Below are 19,125 nucleotides of genomic sequence, written 5' to 3' on the forward strand. Positions count from 1 at the left end.
TATAATTTTTTTAACATTTCCTAAAGAGGCTGGAGGCAATTTTAGACTTGCATCATCTACAACCATTGTTTTGAAAATTGAAGGGAAGGTAGAGACAGAAATCTTGTTACAACGCTTGATGCTTCTATACAGGGTAGTTTTAACGGGCAGTCATCTGTCCATGGACCCAGCAAAAATAGCTTGATGGGAATAATCAAAGTGGTCTTTCTGCTAAGGTGGAGGTACTCGTGGCTCGTTCTTAGTAGCCCTTTAAATAAAGAGTTGCGGGTTAGAGGTTTAGTGCTGTGCTTTTTAGGTGGTATTTTGCAAAAAATTGTTGCTACTCTGCATTACACCAGGAGAGCCCATGCCAATCCAAATGCGAGGATTACTAGGTCTAACCAAAGCATCTGGACAAAAATTAGTGTCATTAATCACAGAAATTTCTTTTGTTATTTCTCATGCTGCTACGGCATAGTCAGGAGGAGAGATGAACGCTGGCTGAAGACCCATTTTGCCAACAGATGTCAACTTGATGGTTTTAAGTGTTTTTTTTGTTGGGGCAACCTGTTCCAGTGCTTCACCACCCTCATTGTAAAGAATTTCTTCCTTAGATCCAGTCTAAACCTACCCTGTTTTAGTTTAAAACCATCACCCCTTGTCCTGTCACAGCTGTCCCTACTAAAAAGATTGTCCCCATCTTTCCCATAGGCCCCCTTTAAGCACTGGAAGGCCACAGTCAGGTCTCCCCGCAGCCTTCTCTTCTCCAGGCTGATCAAGCCCCAACTCTCTCAGCCTGTCCTCATAGGAGAGGGGCTCCAGCCCTCGGATCACTTAATCTAAAGTTCAGATGTGTAGCTAGTTGTGATCTTTGACCAAAGAATTTCTTGCTTGCATTAAAAAAAATAGGGCTTTTTGTGATCTCTTAGCTACTTAATCAGTTAAGAGATTTCATCTTAGGCGAGGTTTATTGAAGCGTTCTTCCTCCCGAGGCTTTACAGAGCAGGGGGGGTTTGGATCAGTAGCTGAGGCACACAAGTAAGTTCTGGCCCTAGGTTCTCTGCAGGTTTAAGATTTTAATTTCTTAGAAAAAGGTAACCTACTTTTAAAGAAAAAACTCAGGTTGGAAGTGTTAATGAAAATCTTTGTCCATTTTTCCTTGCCAGAGACATTTCAATTCTTTTAAAAATATCACCAAATAAATGTTTTGAAGCCTAACTAATTTCTGTTGAGCCCTGTGCTAAACAGAAGGAATATAGGCTCAGATATCCTGGTTGACTATGCACACAGCTATATCCACCTTTTTGCTAGGGATGTGGGACCAGGCTTTGAAAAATATTTATTTGCCTTGAAACCTTTAATGTTAGACCTCCGTATCATTTCCTTAATGCCGTTCCAACTCAAAGCCCTGATAAGCTCAGTGGTGAAGTGCTGACAGATATTTTAAAGGTGTCATCACCAGGGTGAGCTCATTTCTAATTAAACAGGAGCTCACACTTTATTTCATTAGAAGCATAATAATAAATGTATACATAATTGGCTGATTCTTAATTCATTAGCTATTAGAAGCAAATTCCGTAAGTCTATTAGGATTAGAAAGCGGAGCTTTGTGTCACTGAAGTGGTCTCGTTCTCCTGATCTATATTAAGATGTCATTTTGCTTATGGCTTTGATATGTTAGGGTAATTTATCTGGCCTGTGGATATGATAGCAGCATATACAGTTTCTGCTGAAATATTGCCAGAGGGTTAGACCATACGTAAGATCCCTTTCCCTTTGATTTGGGGTAAGATCTGTAACTTCCCATCTGCTTTTGACAAAAATGGTGACTCTCAATTCACCAGCTCCATCTGCAGGTACCTTCACTGGACACATTTCAGTGGCCAATGAAATACTAATAAGAGTCACAGAAATCAAGTTGCTTCTCATGAATACCTGGTTGTCTAAGTAACCACCTTACAAAAGTAAACCTGGATGTAGCAAAGAAAAATCTCACCCATTAGCCCTTCCTTTGACATATTCAGGTGGCCCCAAGCGAAGATCACCAAAGCCATCCCCATGCTGGGAAGTTCAGGTGGTTTTGCACTGTTGATTGGGTGTGAGATGAGGCTGGAAGTCTCAGAGAACTGATTCTTCTAGGGTGGATCCTCCTGCTCATCCTTCACTCCTGGTCCAACCCACAGCTGTCAGACTAGATGTTGTGATGGACGCGTGTGGCTTTGGACTCCAGGTCTGCACCCTGAGATGTGTTCCTGCTTGGAGCTCTCAAACCTTTACAGAGATAAAGGGAAGGAAAATGTAAGAATGTGGCCTTGTCTGGAGCAGCCTGGAGGCTCAGAGCAAGGAAAGGGCAAGGTAGCACCGGGCTTCTTGGTTTTTAAATTGGCTTTTAAAACTAGGAATGCCTGTTATATCTCAGGCATAGGTAGAAGTCTCCAGGTCTTCATTTTGGTAAAGAATTGTTCTTTGTCCTGCCACGTTGCTATATGCTCAGTAAATTTGTCCCACCAAAGTGGAGAGCAGCTTCCCCATCCAAACCTACCTCAGCTCTCCAACAGAGCCCCAAGAGTCCACTGGAAGCAGCAGAAGCTAGAGTGAGTATTTGGTCTGGCTGCATCCTTTCGTAGGAGTTGGGGATGAGGAATCTTTGATACTTTAATCCAGTTGGGTCTAAAAGAGTGCAGACTCTCTGGTGTGGAGGACATCCTGTCTGGGGTGGCGAAGACATGGAAAATCCCGCTCTGGGTTTTCTTTCATTCCCTCAGTGAGTGCTTGTGCTGTGGATTCCCGAGGAACAGGTTTATGAGGGGAAAACCAGGAATAGATGGACACACAGCCGATGGGGTCCCTGCATAAATATTTACATTCATCTACAAGAAGTATCTGTTAATAAGAGGCCAATCACCTCGAAATTAACCAAAACACATTCTGGTTCTTGTTAAATGCCGCTTCGTTTCCCTGACATAAGGTGTATTTGTGTATGTGCATACAAGGGAGCTTGTGATGACAAGGAAGCAAACACTGTCCAGACTTGATTCTTTTCTTCCTGCAAAGCTAACAGCATTCCCTCCAAACTCAGTCATGTTTTTTCTTTCTTTCCTGCTAAACAAATGTATATCCTGATGTAAAATTATTTCTGCTTTCTGTGACTTGGCTTGGCCTTTGCTGGCAGTACGCGAGCTCTGAAACGTGACATTTCCCGCTGAACCTCCATGCTGTCGGTGTGAGGAACACCAGGGTCTTCCAGCAGTGACGTCTCTCCAGCCTTCGTGGCTGTTTGCAAAGAGCTGTGCAGCTTGTAATTTGGAATCACTAATGTGCATATATGTATGTGTGTATGTGCACAGACATCTGCAGGATATATATTATCCTTCCAAAGCGAGGTTTGAGGCACGTTGCTGGGGAGGAGGGATCAAACGAGCTGCACCATCTATTGCAGCTGGTTCGGAGTGCCTTAGTGGATCGGCAGTTCTGCATTGGCTGAGAAAATATTTATCTTGAGAAAAGTTGTGTTAATTAAACCAAATCTTTTACTGATTCCCCTGCCACATAACAAAAACACAGCAAAGTCTTTATCAAGGAGGCTTCTCAAGATGAGGGTGGCATTGGGGACAGGCAGCCACTTGCTCAGTGTGTGTAATATGGATTTCTTTTTTTTTTTTTTTGCCATTTCTGTTATGTGACAAAATAGAAATGAATTTCAATGTATGCTCCCAATGAGTCAAGACCGTTTCTGTAAATAGGAGGTTGCCAGCCTGGTGATGGGATCAGAAGCTCTGTTTTTTCCTGGAGGGAATAAAAGGACCATTTTCGTCTCTTTCTGGATTTCTTTTCATTGAGGATAGGAAAAACTCCATTGTCTTTGGTCCTGACCTGGTGGGGGAAGTTTCCTTGTTGAATTATTTCCACTGAGATTCCAGGGGTTTTTTCACTGTCACTTAAACAGAAATCTTTCAGCATCTCCTCTTTGAGTTTGGTTAAATAAGATGCAGACTGGCATAATACAGCATTGTGTATTGATGTGGTGTCCAGAAAGTAACACGCAACTTTGGAAGAGCTCTCTTCTGATTTTTTTTCCTTTTTTGTTGTCAGGGGCTTCAGGTGGATGCAGTAATTCCCCTCCTGCTTTTGCATCATCCTAATTCAGAGAATGAACAATGTATTTGTATTTCTATAGTAACTTCTATCCTTACTGGATATTAGAGCACTTAGGAACTTGGCGAAGTCAATACATGGCTTCTGATGCAGGAATACTGTGCATGGAGAGGGGGCAGCAGGGCGAGAGCATGAAGCAACCTTGCACTGTAGCGCCGGGCAGCAGGGAAGGAAAACCTCCAGTCCAAGGGGGTGGGAATTTCAGGCTGTGGCTGCTCAGAAGGGCTGATGGGATCTTTAATGATCTCTCCTCAGATTTCAGTCACAAACTTCCCTCAACCTCCCAGCCTGAGGGCACTGATGTAACCGCTCCTTGTGGGTAGGGCAGCTGTCTGCCGAATGTCTACCTGGATTTCCCTGCAGGCCTCCTAGCAAAATGCCAACGTCTTCCAGATCCCGATGTAGACAGTGAGATCTGAGGAGGTCCTGACCTGCAGTGATGCAAACTTCTCGCAGCAGCAGGGGTTACCCACCCAGCATGCTGTGATCTGGGGGAGCGAGGCAAGAAATACAGGCTTGCTTTTTGCTGCATGGAGAAGAAAGCTGCCTTCTTCTGGTCCCAAGCCTCCGGGCAAGCTGCAGTTATGCAGACCAAATAACTCACCCTGGGTAGCATAGAAGTAGCTATGGCGTGAGAAACGATCCGAGAGAGCTCCTACCGGAGTCGCGAAAGCAATAGCAAGACCCTGCAATGCAAAACTCAGATCCTTTGGCTCTGCTGGGCTCTTGTGCTCACTGGGTTATAATTCCGTCCTTTTGCTGGAGGCGGCAGCACACAACCTTCACTGGAGCCAGGCAGGCAGGGGGGGGTGTGTGTGGTGTGGCTGTGTGTTTGCTCTATTTTACGGTGGTTTTGGTGTTTGGGTTTTTCTGAGGGGAGGGGGATAAAATTAAGGACAGATAGGCCCATTCCCACATGCCTTGATATTCCAGTTGATCGGGCAAAAGCGACTTCTTCCTGCTCCCTTCGTGTGCGATCGGTGCTTTCCGCCTGTCTCCTCCCTCCTCCTCCTCTCAGCTCCCTGGGATCACAGCTGGGTGAGGCAGGGCTACAGGACTGATTCGGCAATGAGCACCTCAGCTTTAGCCCTGTGCCAGCACCACATTTCTAAAGCCAGAGCAATGGCAAGCTTCATGGCTGCAGTGCTTTACCATCCTTGACCCCTCCCTGCTTTGCTTGAGGGGGGAGAAAAAAAATCAGCAAACTGAGAGGGCAAAGCTTTTTGGGTTTTTTGTGGGAACTTTCTGCTGAGTGTGTGTTGGTTTTGCTGAAGCTGGGGGGATGCTGTGGTGAGCAGACCAGTCAGTCGTCTTTGCAAGGAGCTTTGGAGGTTTTGGCCTGTGTGCTTTTGGCTTATTGCAGTAGTGAACATGTCAGATGTGATGCTCCAGATTTTCCTGGCTGCCTTTCAAATGCCTCTCACCTTTACCAGTGAGACTGGCATTTAAACTCTGGAAGGATGCAGCCCATGGCGCCTTCCAAGAGTTTGCTAAAACCCCGTAAATTTACTTTGTTTTCTCAGAGAGGGAAATGACAAAACCCCATAGATATTTAATGATTTTTTAAAAAAAGTATAAACCATAAAACATTTAAAGAAAAAAAAAAAAACCACAACTGTATACAGGCTAGCCAAAACAAAGTATGGACACTGGAGTTAGGCCATCAGGAATATATTACAGAAATGAACCTGCCCCCCACTGGTGAATTCTGGCAGAGGTCCCCCTCCAAGCATCCAGCCAGGGTGCGAGATGCCACATCTCCTCCCGCTTCCAGCGTGGCCGGTTGCTGGTTGCTTTCCTATGTGTCAACCCATGGCGGCTGTCAGAGCATCTTCGCCTGCTGACAGCCCTGGCTTACAGAAGCCCGCGGGAAGATGCCCCGCTGCCTGCCAGGCCCTGGAAGTGCACGTGCGGCAGGGGAGAGGGTGGCTGGAGGGGGCTGGGTTGGGAGGCAGACCATCATGTTGCCTTCAGGTGTGAGATCAGGGTTTCTGTTTGCCACCTTGCAGCCCGGGGGCCAGGGCATTTACAGGGCGCTGTTTGCAGCCCAGTTCTATCAGCTCGTGAATGTGTTGTGTAAGGAACACGCGTTTTTTCAGACTTAATGTCAATCTGAAGGGCAGAAAACTGAAACTCCTGGGTAGTCTTTCACGAATGAATTCATCAGGAGAAAAGGGCATCAGGCTGGGCGTACGTGTATGATCATAGAATCATATCATAGAATCATAGAATATTTTTGGTTGGAAGGGACCTTTAGAGGCCATCCAGTCCAACCCCCCTGCGGGGAGCAGGGATACCGCTAACCAGATCAGGTTGCTCACAGCCCCGTCCGACCTGGCCTTGAATGTTTCCAGGGGTGGGGCCTCCACCACCTCTCTGGGGAACCCGTTCCAGTGTTTCACTACCAATGTGATGACATTGAAAGGACGGTGAACCAAACCTGATGAAACCTTAGGAGTTATTTCTGTTTTGTCAGTTAAAGCAATGAGTTGCTTGGGTATTTGGTGTGCCTTGTAGCATGGTTTGGTGTGTATGTACTCGGCACTGATGAGGCTGCCCCTCAAATGCTGGGTTCAGTTTTGGGCCCCTCACTGCAGGAAAGATGTTGCATTGCTGGAACATGTTCAGAGAAGGGCAACAAAGCTGATGAGGGGTCTGGAGCACAAGTCTTACGAGGAGTGGCTGAGGGGGCTGGGGGGGGTGTTCAGTCTGGAGAAGAGGAGGCTGAGGGGAGACCTTATCGCCCTCTACAACTGCCGGACAGGAGGGGGGAGCCAGAGGTGGGGTTGGCCTCTTCTTTCTGGTAACAGGTAATGGGACGAGGGCAAATGGGTCTGAAGTTGCACCAGGGCAGGTTTAGGTTGGACATCAGGAAAAATTTCTTCCCTGAAAGGGCTGCCAGGCACTGGAATGGGATGCGCAGGGAAGTGGTTGAGTCCCTATCCCTGGGGGTATTTAAAAGCTGGGCAGACGAGGTCCTTAGGGACAGGGTTTAGTGGTGGGGTGGCAGGGTTAGGTTAAGGGTTGGACTTGATGATCTTAAAGGTCTTTTCCAACCTAAACGATTCTATCATTCTGTGATTCTACACACAAATGTGCAAATGCATTCAGGAGCGGATGCTTCATTGCCCCATTTTGCTCTGCCTGTAGAAGGAGAGGGAGCCTTATTGCGGGCTTGGACTGTAATTCTGCCCAGGGATAAATGATAACACAGCTTGCAGCCACCAGCAACCTCCACTCCCAACAAGAGATGCTGTTTGTACAGAGATGTTTTCTGTATCATTTCTTCTTCTCGTTTCTGTATTCAAAGCAAACCGGAAGCTTTTTGCGATGTCAGCTTGAAAGATTGCTTTGTCATTTTAGTGAGTTTATACAATAATCTTGGAGCATTTTAATTTTATTTTGCTCAAGTTTTATTGCATTTTGCTTAATTGCTTCTGCTATATTGTTAATGAGACAAAAAGCAGTTTGTGCTGATAGCTTGCAGAGTAAAATTATCAAGGAGCAGAGACGTAATTTGCATGTTAAAAGTTTCTTTTCATTGTTTTCATTGTCTTCAAATTTCTCCTTTGGTTTTGCTCAGTCCTGCAAACCTGCTGTGCCCTGCAGGCAACATCACTGACCCATCTGTGTCCTGCAAGTACATGCTTGGGTCAAACTTGTCTGGCTGGTGGCAGAAGAATGGGCTCTCATGGGGCAAGATGGTACCCAGCCCGTACTGGTACTTGGTCGCTGCCTGAACACTCTATCAGTCCGTCATTTTTTGGTCACTTCTGCAATCAGCCACAAACAATCTTCTCCTTATATTTATGAAATACACCAAAAATTCTCATTTTCCTTATTGTGGAATGGCTTCTACTCCTGCAGTAACCAACTGTCAGAAAACCAGAATTAAACAAGGCAGCTGACAAGCCCATGACACTTGTTGCTTTTTCTTTTTTTTTTCTTTAGTGAAGCCTGAGGGGAATACTACTCTCAGGAAGCCCATGAAATGCAAACTAAACTGGAAAGGAAATGATATTAATTCAGCTGGTAAGCATCATGCAAGAAGCTAGGACATGCAGGCTTGTGCCTGGCGTCACCCCTGCTGCAGAGGGCTGAGGAAGGCAAAATGAGTTCTTGCCAGCTCCAGTCTGGAAAGAGCTTGGTTGCAACCTTTTTGCAGAGCTTTTCTCTGCGTTATGAAGCAAAACCATATAGGAGTTACGTCATCTGGCCTGGGGTCTAAATCATGGGTGGTAAAATCTGTGTGTATAAATCACTGGAGAACAGTCTGCAAGGAATGGGAATTAAACTCGTTATTACCCACAGTCGTGACTTCCTTGCTGTTCCTGCCTCTCTTCTAAGTCATTCAGTACCATTTGGCTTTGTTTTACGTAGTGATTACCTGACCATCTAATTTATGTAGCTGCGGGCTTGCCTGCTGGGTAGCCCCTTACTCCGTTAATTGTTCTACTGAAGTCAATGAGAGCAGAGGTTCCAAACCTGGTCCCTTGCAGACAGCACAGTCCAGATGTGTGAGCAGGAGCCAGGACCTGGGACTTGCCGTGTATCATTGCAGGGTAAAATGAAATATGAAAAGTGCTGGGACGAACTTGTTTCCATTTTGGTAGTTGATTCGGGGTCCTTTTTTTTTTTTTGCATTGGCTGCTAAAATCACTGCTGTGTTACTGCGATATTAATTTTGGTTCTCAAATACAGATGATGCTCTCTGCCTGCAGTGTGGCTGGGTTCTGGGTCTGATAGAGATTTGCATAGGGCTTGAGAAGATGTGTGCAGTGTGCTCCGACTCCTACGCATGCAAAACGGCAACTTCATGGCCTGTGCTCTATCTGACTTGCTGCAGGTCTGCAGACCAACCTGGGTGCAAGGGTGCAGTGGGTCTGGCTGGGACCCCCTCCTCATCCCAGAGGCTGCTTGTGGGTCTTTTCAAACTGGAGCCCCATGCTATGAGACAGCATTGAGTCTGCTGTCTGAAAGTTGGCCTGTTACCTGTTTCTTAATATTTTGGCAGCCTGACCTCCACTGTGGTTCACCTGTCTTTGTTCAGTGTCCCGTAGTGCACTTCTGCTCCGTCCCAACCCTTGAGCTCACCAGGCAGTGAGAGGAGTCAGTTCCTCAGGGCGGGAGAAGCAGGGTAGTGATGAGCTGCAGATGCAAACCTCTGGCCTTCAACTTCAGAGCAACCGAGGCTACTCTTAAACCAGTAAATAAAAAGAGCCAGGATCAATTTCCTGACCCTGAGGGCCAGTGACACGGAAGGACCTCGCTCCAGGTTGGTGTCTAGGCTTTGTGTGTGCTCTCTGCAGAAGGGCAAGCTTCACCTTGAAGCAAGATTCTGCTTCTCACACAGCAAAATAATCTGGGACACTCCCTATATCTGCTGGGGTTTTGCGTTACAGCTCCACTAACTGCCGCCCGGCTGGCTTTTGCATGAGGCAAATGGAGAAGCGGAGCAGCCAGTGTGCAGCGATTCTCGTGCTCAGCGAGGCTGTCCGGACGTGGCTGTGTGCGTCCGTGGAAGAAGGGCAAGGCAGCCTCTGAGGTGAGGTTCATTGATAAGTCAGGGCAGGGTCAAGGGAAACCATTTTCAGCTGATGTCTACAGAGCCTGCTGGCCGTGAGACCAGGGACTGTGGTATGGACTCAAACTTCATTCCCCACTGATTCACCCTGCAATTATGAAATTGAGCAGAAATCATAAACTCCATCTGAACTGTAGCTGTCCCTTTCTTTTTTTCCACTCCTGTGGTTTGAAACTATGTAGAAACGTTTTGGAAGGTTTCTCAATACATGAGTTTAACCATAAGTCTCAGCAGGGGGAACATACTATTGGGGAAAGGCAATTACTGCTTTAGCTGTATGCAAGACACATTACCTTGGAAAGAATCACCAGGTTGCCCATGGCTGGCTTCCCATTCTTGGTTTGGCAGGTCTGGAGTGTTCAATTCAGATGAATTTTGAAAGAATCATTACGCAGCAGTAGTTTCAAAATATTAGTTTACTAATGACTTGCTTGCACCACTGAGCATGTGAGAAGTGAAAGCAGCAGAGGGTTTTGCAGTCCTCTGGAGGAGAGATGATGGGGATGCACATAATCCCTCTTCATAGGCACAAGCATTTCATGGTTCTTGAGGGTCATCGTAAACGTTGCAAGAGAACTTGGTTTTCTTGAGTTTTGTTTGCAAGAAAACAGGATTAGTTTAATTAGAAATGTAACAAAAAAAACCCCAACAAAACCTCTGGAATATCAGAGTGCTGTATTGGCATGCCCTTCCTGTCTTCAGGAGCCTGCCTTCAAATCCCAGCTGTGCTCAGTGATGGAAACGGAGCAGCCGTGAGCTGGTCCAGGCAGCACGCATGAGGCTGCGTGCAAGGGCTGCATCGGCCTCCAGACTCTACCAAAGGCTTGCGTTGGATGGGGCAGAGCTGAGCATTTGCCTCTCGGGTAGGGTGAAACCGCTGCAGCTCCTGCGTTTTGTGAGTGTGACCAGGAGGAAGGGAGCGCTCAGCTCCCGTTTGCCATATCTGGGCTTGTAGTGCAGAGAGCTGTGCTCCACCTCTGGATTTCTGGTGGCGATGCTTGCCTGGCTGCATAGGGCTTGTGGCTTTTTTTTCCTTCTAGTTTCAGTGGTGATATTTCTGGGAATATTTAGCTCTAAAATATGCAGATTTTGCAATAATTACTCTGTTGGGACTCAAATGCTTTTCTGGAAGAACTGTTCTAAGTTATGAAAATAGATTAACCCTTTGCACGTGCCTTGCTGGCAAAAGGCGGAGTTGCTTTTGTTTGTCTGCTTTCCTCATGGTGCCGGTATTGGTGCCCTTTGCTGCCCAGAGAGGTGAGAAGGGAAGTTGGCTGAAACCACGTGGGGCATGAGTAAAAGTTAATAAGCACAGCGTTCAATCCTAGACTTTGTAATGAGCAGAGAAAGTCTCCTGGATGTCTTCCCATCTGTTTCTAGTTATATGGATCCCTGTTTATCTCTGTGGGTCTCTCCCTTCCCGTAGTATCCGAGGGCCTCACAGACATTAAGGGATGACTCACAACACATCTGTGAAATAAGGAAGTATCCCCGTTTTAGAAATGGGGACTAACGCGGACCGTAGATGATATGACTGGCCCGGTTTCACACAGGAAACTTGTAACCAAAGTGGGAATTGAACCCAAGTCACTTGAGTTTAGCACTGGATTCCCTTCTCCCCTCAGCAAGTCCACAGCAACTCAGCAGATGTTGCACGTGTGAAGTTGTTTTAAGAATCAAATGCGTGAATCACGTTGGTGGATGTCTGAGTTTGTAGCTTTAAAAAAGAGCTGCTGCTTCCTAAAATAAAAAAAAAAAGGAAAAAAAATCCTTTTTTAAAAAAATATTTATTTTCTAGCAGTCAGTTGCCACTGAGAAAGACTAAAACTTGCCCTGTGCATCTGCCCCTGGGTTGAAGGGAGATCTCGAAGGCGCCTTTCAGCAGGGCAGGGTTTGCATGAGCTGAGCGGGTCAGGCGGCAGGGAAGTTCAGACGCCTCAAGCCAGCGGCATTCCCTGGGGAGCATGTCCAGCCTCCTGTCCTTCCCGCTCGCCTGCACCGGGCCATCCCCGTACCTTTGTATCGTACCCTGCATCCTCACTGGCAGTGCTGGGCAGCCCTTTCGTGCCTGCAGCCTTTCACCCCACATCTCGTCCCTTCCCCTCCCTGCTTTGCCTTCCCTGCCGCCTCCTTGCCCCGCTGTGTCAGCAGACCGGAGGCATGCGGTAGGGTAAGTGCGGTGTGGGACACCAGCTGGAAGCAGGGTTAGAGAGGAAAGGGCCACGGAGGAAGATGAACCACCTGAGCAATACCCACACTTCATGTGGATGCACTCGTTTTATCATCGAGCTGGAGGAACACAGGGGGAGTGATCTTTTGCCAATCCCCAGTGTTGCTCTGAGCACTTTTTCTTTCTACCACTACTTTTGCAGTCAGATGAACCCACTTAGGGAAGCAGCATTTGCCCCAGAGCACGGGGGGAAAGGGAGCTGGGGGTCAGCATGGAGGTCCCCTCACCCCGTGCATGGGTCTGTGCTCGCCCCACATGCCGCTTGGAAGAACTTCAGCTCCTGTTAGACAAGAGCCCGCCTTTCTCTGGCAGAAGCAGATGTTGGAGAAGAAAGAGGAGCACTGCTTGTTCATGGCCCCTTGGGGGAGAGGGAAGGATTAAAGAGCCCCACAGCTTCTTACCCCTTCAGTCTAGAAGCTGCTCTCTCGTAACTGGCATGGTGCCATTGCTGGCAGCGGTTTAGGGAATTTCTTACCCAGGGGGTGGCCTGAGGACTGGCTGTCCAGAGCAGGCACCATGGACATGACGATGCTGTTGGACTAGAGATGGGCAGGGGGGCTTTTGCAGAGCCCATCGGCATTAACTGCTGCTGTCTGTCTCTTCCTGCAGCGGTGCTTGTGCGCGTCTGCCCTGCTTTGCTCACATCCATCTCGCCTCCGCCCACATGCGCATCCCCTCTTTCCTCTCTTAGTGTGTAAGCTGCTCATGGCAGCATTTATCTTCTGTGGTACGTGACACTGAGCGCGTCATTGGCAATCACAGATGGATAAACTGTGGCTTGTGGAAATAGCTAATTGCTGGGTCCAGACCCTTCATCGACCCTGGGTATGAGCGAGAAACACCCATGTGACCCCATGGTCTCTTGGTGCATGAAGTTCAGCAATGAGTCCGTCCAGCTTATGGCTCTTTGCCCACAGAGCACAATGCCGAGTGCTGGGCTGGAGGTGGGAGCTGGACCCGAGGAGTGCTCCTCTCTCCACCATCACAGAGCTGCAGGGTGAAGGTCCCATTTGTTTCTCCTCTCCTTGAGTCGTGACTGATGTGCTGCTGGCTGCAGGCTGGGCCAGCCCTATCTACAAAGACAAAATACACCACACTGGCGATGGGGCTGGGACGGTAACTTGGGACATGGGATGTGGGATCCAGCTTCCTAAGGGGCAGAAGAGTCAAGTCTTGCATTTCATCACCACATGCTTCACAACAGCGCAGGAGGCACCTCTTCTCTTATGGATGCTGTCTCATAACCCAGCATGGAGGCACCAGCTGATTTCAGATTTAAGTGGTTTGAGTTGCTGTTGGAGACTTGGCTGGATTTTAGGAGGCGTGGCCCCAAGGGAGGTGGAATTTCAGCCCTCTTCCCAGCCATGCGAGTGCTCTTTGTGCCGGGGTTTATGGTGGCTGCAAGATTCAAAAGGAGTTCATGACACTTCACCAAACTCGTTTCCACTTTGAGCCTGGGATTTGGGAGGAGACGGGGTTGCGTTCAGGCACTGCAGTGTCATCCATCCACTGCTTAGTTCTTCCTGAACTTATAGCTTCTGGGAGTCTGGATGGCAAAACTGGAATGAAAACCTAAGCAGTGAAAAAATGGCCTTTTTCTTATGGCTGTGGTTGGGCACGCTCCTCAGGTGAGAGGAGGCTGCTTGCCAAAGTGTTTAGTTTCCAAATTCATTCTTCTTTAAAAGTTTGTATGTCCCTATCTGCCTGGATAGAACTGGTGTCTGTGTACAGAGGTGCACGTGTCCATCGGGATGTCCTGGCACATGCCCAGGGGTTCTGTTGCCTGGAGAAGTGGGGCTGGTGAGGTGGCTTCCCCCTGCAACCCCATCTTTACACAGCTGCTATTGGCACAAGGAGATCACAGAATCACAGAATCGTAAGGGTTGGAAGGGACCTCAGGAGATCATCTAGTCCAACCCCCCTGCTAAAGCAGGCTCACCTAGAGCATGCTACACAGGACTTCATCCAGGCGGGCTTTGAATATCTCCAGAGAAGGAGACTCCACAACCTCCCTGGGCAGCCTGTTCCAGTGCTCTGCCACCCTCAGAGTGAAGAAGTTCTTCCTCATATTCAACTGAAACCTCTCGTGTTTCAGTTTGCATCCATTGCCCCTAGTCCTGTCGCTGGACACCACTGCAAACAGACTGCTTCCGTCCTCTTGACTTCCGCCCTTAAGATATTTGTATGCGTTGATGAGATCCCCTCTCAGTCTTCTCTTCTTCAGGATGGCACCGGGCCTTGCAGCACCACGTTTTCAGGGGGAGGAAAAGGATGGGGAGGTGGAGGTCTGACTAGGGTGGTCAGGTCTGTGGTAGAAGGAGGTTGGAGCAATACAGAAGGTGCAGTCCAGAACTGGACACAGTATGATAAAAAGGCAAGGTGGCAGCAAGCTGGGGTTGAAGGCAGGTTGAAGAAGGTGGCAGGAGTGATGCTTAAAACTTTGGGAATGCTTGGGCACGTGAGCCATGAAGTGTCTGGATGAAGGATTTGTGATGGGGACATCAACTTGGAGGAACCATACGTTCTCCTGAGGAATTGCAATGCTGGTTGTCTGTGAAGGAAATGTCTTTTTCTTTGTGTGTAAAGTATACTCAGACCACAGCCCATAGTCAGGGTTGTTTTTTAAAGTAGATCTTCATTTGGAATGGTGCTTTCCTTTGTCTAAACCTGACGCATGTGCAGATCAATTCAGTCACGTTAGGAGCTTTGTGGAAGGTAAGTATGGAGTAACTGTATGGTTTACTTAAAACTAAAGGTGGCCTAAATGCAAAACTCAGGACTAAATATGAGCTTTGGAGGAAGGATTTCAGCACCTGTGTGCTGGTCTGAATGCTCAATATTGGAGCAGACCTGGAATCCATGCCAGGGTGTGGAGCTTCTGCCTTGTCTGCGCTGCATCTGCCAGGCCGTGGTTTCCAGTGCAGCCTCATCCAGGAGGAGGAATGCCCCATGGCAGTGCGTTTTCTACGAGCGTGCATGTCACCGTCAGGGTAAATGGGCTGAAGGAGGTGAATGCAGTCACCAAGGGCTTCTCCAGCTGTTGGGACTGAGTTTGTGTACTGTTCCGGTTACCAAGCAATCCTCTCCATCAGGGCACCTGATGTAAGTCCTGGGTGCTCGCTGCTGAGATGGCATTTTAATATATGCACATTACGATTCCAACGTGCTGTTTCTTTTCCAGACTGAACTAAATCGTTGGCAAACAAAAGAGAGGCACTGTCAAAATTACAGACTACCAAATCCACTGTAAGTAATCTCCGTTTTTTCCCTCGTGAGTTATCCTGGGTGTGTGCCCTGCCCTTTGCAGTGGACTCAACCTGGGAATAGGACTTGCTTTTCTGTTTGTCTGGTTTATTTTGCTTTATTTTTCAAGATATTTGAGAAACTTTTGCCTGGTGAGTCCTCCCAGTGCTGCACTGGGATTTTGTATCACTGAGTGCAGTTACAAGAGGTAATGACAAGGGATCTGCTACTGCTGCTGGCTGTTTGCATTGGTGACAGGATGAGGGGAAATGGTCTGAAGTTGCACCAGGGCAGGTTTAGGTTGGACATCAGGAAAAATTTCTTCACAGAAAGGCCTGTCAGGCACTGGAATGGGATGCGCAGGGAAGTGGTTGAGTCCCCATCCCTGGGGCTATTTAAAAGCCAGGCAGATGAGGTGCTTAGGGACAGGGTTTAGTGGTGGGATGGCAGGGTTAGGTTAAGGGTTGGACTTGATGATCTTAAAGGTCTTTTCCAACCTAAACGATTCTATGATTCTATAAATCCCTCTTGGTCATAAATCACTTTGAATGTCTTAGGGTGGCATCGACCCTTTTGTCCAAAGCTACAGATGGGATCCAGTTACAAAGACCATGATCTCCAGGTAGCAGAATGCCCTACCACCCTGTGCTTTGCCCATCACCTTATCTCCTTCTATAAAGTATGGACTTGCAGGGCTTTTGTAGGAATGGAGGAACGTCGTGAGCTACTGAGAAAAGGGATCTGGTTTCCCGCAGATATGGACCTCCAGATTGATTCATCTGTAAATTAAAAAGGGGTAAATCCTGAATGTGGCTTTTCTGTAGACAGGAGATTTTAGCGGCTGCCAGAAAGGAGGGAGCTGTACCTTTCCCTCAGCAGAGCAGAAACAGGAACTTGTGCTTTGCCTAGTTCACTCACTTTCACAAAACTTGTAAGATTTTAAAATATATTTAATATATGTCAAATATGTTGGTCATTAGTTAAATTTGGTTAGAATTGGCCAAATAACTTAAAAGTTATCATGAGGAATAAACAGGCAGATTTTCTAGTGATGTACCAGGCATTCTCATGTAAGCCTGGCACCCTTAAAAACAGGCTAAAATTTGGTGTATAGAAGAAAATGCTTTTATGGTTGGAATAGTATAGAAAAGGCAGAGTTTTACTAGTGTCCCACTAATCACCCTGGATCTCGATCTGGCTTGGACAGGACCAAACAGCAGAGACAATCCTTCCATCTGCCTGAGTATTTCAAGCAGTAGAGTTTTGCCACCAAAGGGTTTTAAGGATCCACTGTAACGAGATGTTTCAGTGTCCTGGGATCAGAAGGCAAGCGACAGAAAGCCAAGCCCTGCATTTTTCCACATGTCACTTGAAAGGAATGAACTCTGGAGGCCAGCCGCAGCATAGCGAAAGGCCTGATGCCTTCAGATGTCTTTTCAGTGATGTTCCCACCTGGAGCTCCGGTGTCGGGTGCAGCCTGCAGCATTTCTCTTCCTACGTATGGGGGGGCTCAATCCCAAATCCAGTGGTAAAGAGCTTGTTTGGGTGCATGGCTGCATATACGTGGTGATAGTCCCAGGCGCAGAGGGACCGACCTAAGGCTTGACACTGGTTAGCTCTTCCTCAGGCCCTTTAGGAGTACTTAGGTGAGGTTTAGGATTGGGAGAGGCCACGTGCCTGGACATCTTTGCAGGAATTCATTTCAGCCATAAAAAAGTCATTCAAAATACCAACAACTGTGACTTTCTAAAACATTTTATCTCAGGCTTTACGGTAAAATTGTGGTCCCATTAAAATCAGGAGGAGTTTTGTCATCGATTTCTTCCATCAGGGTGGCAGTCTTTGTTTCTGTCATTGCGAATATAACAGGCATTTCTGTTCATGTTTGCTCCATTGCATTCCAAGGAAAACCCTACGAAATTATGTTTGAATAGAAATAATAGCTGGAATCCCCAGTTTTAGTGCCCATACTTTGGATGTGGCCACAGACATGCAATGTTAGCAAGCTGGAAACCATGTGCCGTAAAATCCGTGTGACTTTTTCCTTAAAGATTTGCTGTTGTCATGCCAGTGCTATGCACTGCCCTGCTGTGGGTTCGCTGCTGTTGTGCCGTTCTGCAGGGAGCATGGTGCAGAGTACATGCTAAGAGAAAGCCATAAGCAAAAATAGTAGAGGCATAACACGTGACAGAAAGAAGAAGCTACTTAGGTCGTGAGGAGGAGGAGATGAAAGTAAAAGCAAAAGATGTGCCTTTTCTGAGAAAAAATGGGAGATTTGGGAAAGTGTAATGGGTATGAAAAGGCTGAAGTCTGAAGATAGATTTTGACCGAGGTAAAAAGAATAGAAACTGGAAGGAAAATGAGGAAGTAAAAAAAAAAAAAAAGAGTAGGTTTTCTCACCCATATTAGTCCCATTGCATTTCCAGAAGGAGCCAGTAGTAAACTGGGTGGACAGAGGAGCTCTGTGGAGGGCTGACCCACACCAGCCCCCTCATTGCTGCCAGCTGGAGGGATGCATCAGGCAAAAGAGAAGGAGGTCTCTTCTCTGATGGAATGCAGTGAGATGCTCCTAAGCTACTCCAGGTTGTATCTGAGCCAGGCAGAGCACTGTTAGGCATCTGTAACCAGCTTTTCTGAAGCTCTCGTCCCCTTCCTCTACTGTGCCTCTAAGTTCATTGGAGAGAAACCCTCCTCCAATATTTAGCTGGGTGGACTTCATTTTTTTTTTTTTCCTGCTGTTTTATTTTGCACTGTTGAATTTTCCTTGGAGAGGTATCAATCTGGAGTAACTGCATCCAGCTAGGAGAATTCTCTTTTGCCATTGCCATTCCAGGGGCCATTTCCAGTAATGGAAAAAATATGTAGAAAGTAACCTGAATTGCCCCAGAATGGCTGTGCTTGCTGCTGTAGGCAGCAGGTGTGCTGCTTTGTTGACCAATTCTTTAAATGTTAACTTTTGTGCAGAATTCCTGACAAAATCAGCTGGGGCCCATGTGTTCATCAGAGAAGGCTGAGGATGGTCTGAACATTTGGGATGATATTGAATCATCTCAGGAAGCTTCCTTGCAGCCCTAATTATTTTACGCTTAGGAGTGGATATGGAGGCTATAGGAGAAAATACAGTATTAAAATGTTTTTCAGGCATTCTTGTGTTGGCAGTTCTTAAATGTGAGTGCTTGAGCTTGTAGGAGGCAGCATTCACTTTGTGCTTGCTGAAAAAGTCTCTGCTGAAATCCATTTCTACCAAGCTAATGTGCTCTGTGTGCCCTGAGTGGGGCAACGAACAGCTTCTTGGGCAAAAACCGACATGGTAAATCAGGTCGGCAGCTGTCTTTGATCTTGAGTAAGTCCTGTGCTCTAAGTACAGTGCTCTAAGCCTAGCCCAGACCATGGGTGTTGTTAGTCAGCATCAAGGAGCCAGCATTCTCTAAAAAGGGGTTTCAAAATGTAATTAATTATTCCTCATAGCAATGAGCCCATAAACATGAGGCACCTTTTCTTAGCAAGTTGGGGCAAGTGGAGGTGCTCTGCAGGCCCTGGGAAGATGCAAAGCTCATGCTGGAGGGGAGCAGAACCTATATTTGGGGAAAAGGAAGGTGAAGTTTAAGGATAGGATTGATGTTCTGTACGTTCATCTAAGATGTGAGTGCCACAGCTGGCCAAGTAAGCCATTAATTGGGTCAATAAGAGATGACATCTCAGGGCAATCAACCTCACTGAACTGAGACCTTACTGTAGGATGCTTTGCCCCCATTGGGTCCCTCAGTGACACTTGCCTCTCTCAGTGATAGTAGAGGGAGGTGTGTCTAAGGACTTGAACCCTGACTTTTAGCCATCTAAGGTTAGGTGAAATCAATCCTGTCCAAAGAATAGCCGGTTTTTAACCACTTTTGTAAAGTTTAGTTGGTCATAATGTATCCTAGGGTGTTATTGT

This window comes from Egretta garzetta, unplaced genomic scaffold, assembly GCF_000687185.1.
Source record: "Egretta garzetta isolate BGI_Z169 unplaced genomic scaffold, ASM68718v1 scaffold368, whole genome shotgun sequence".
Lineage (NCBI taxonomy): Eukaryota > Metazoa > Chordata > Aves > Pelecaniformes > Ardeidae > Egretta > Egretta garzetta.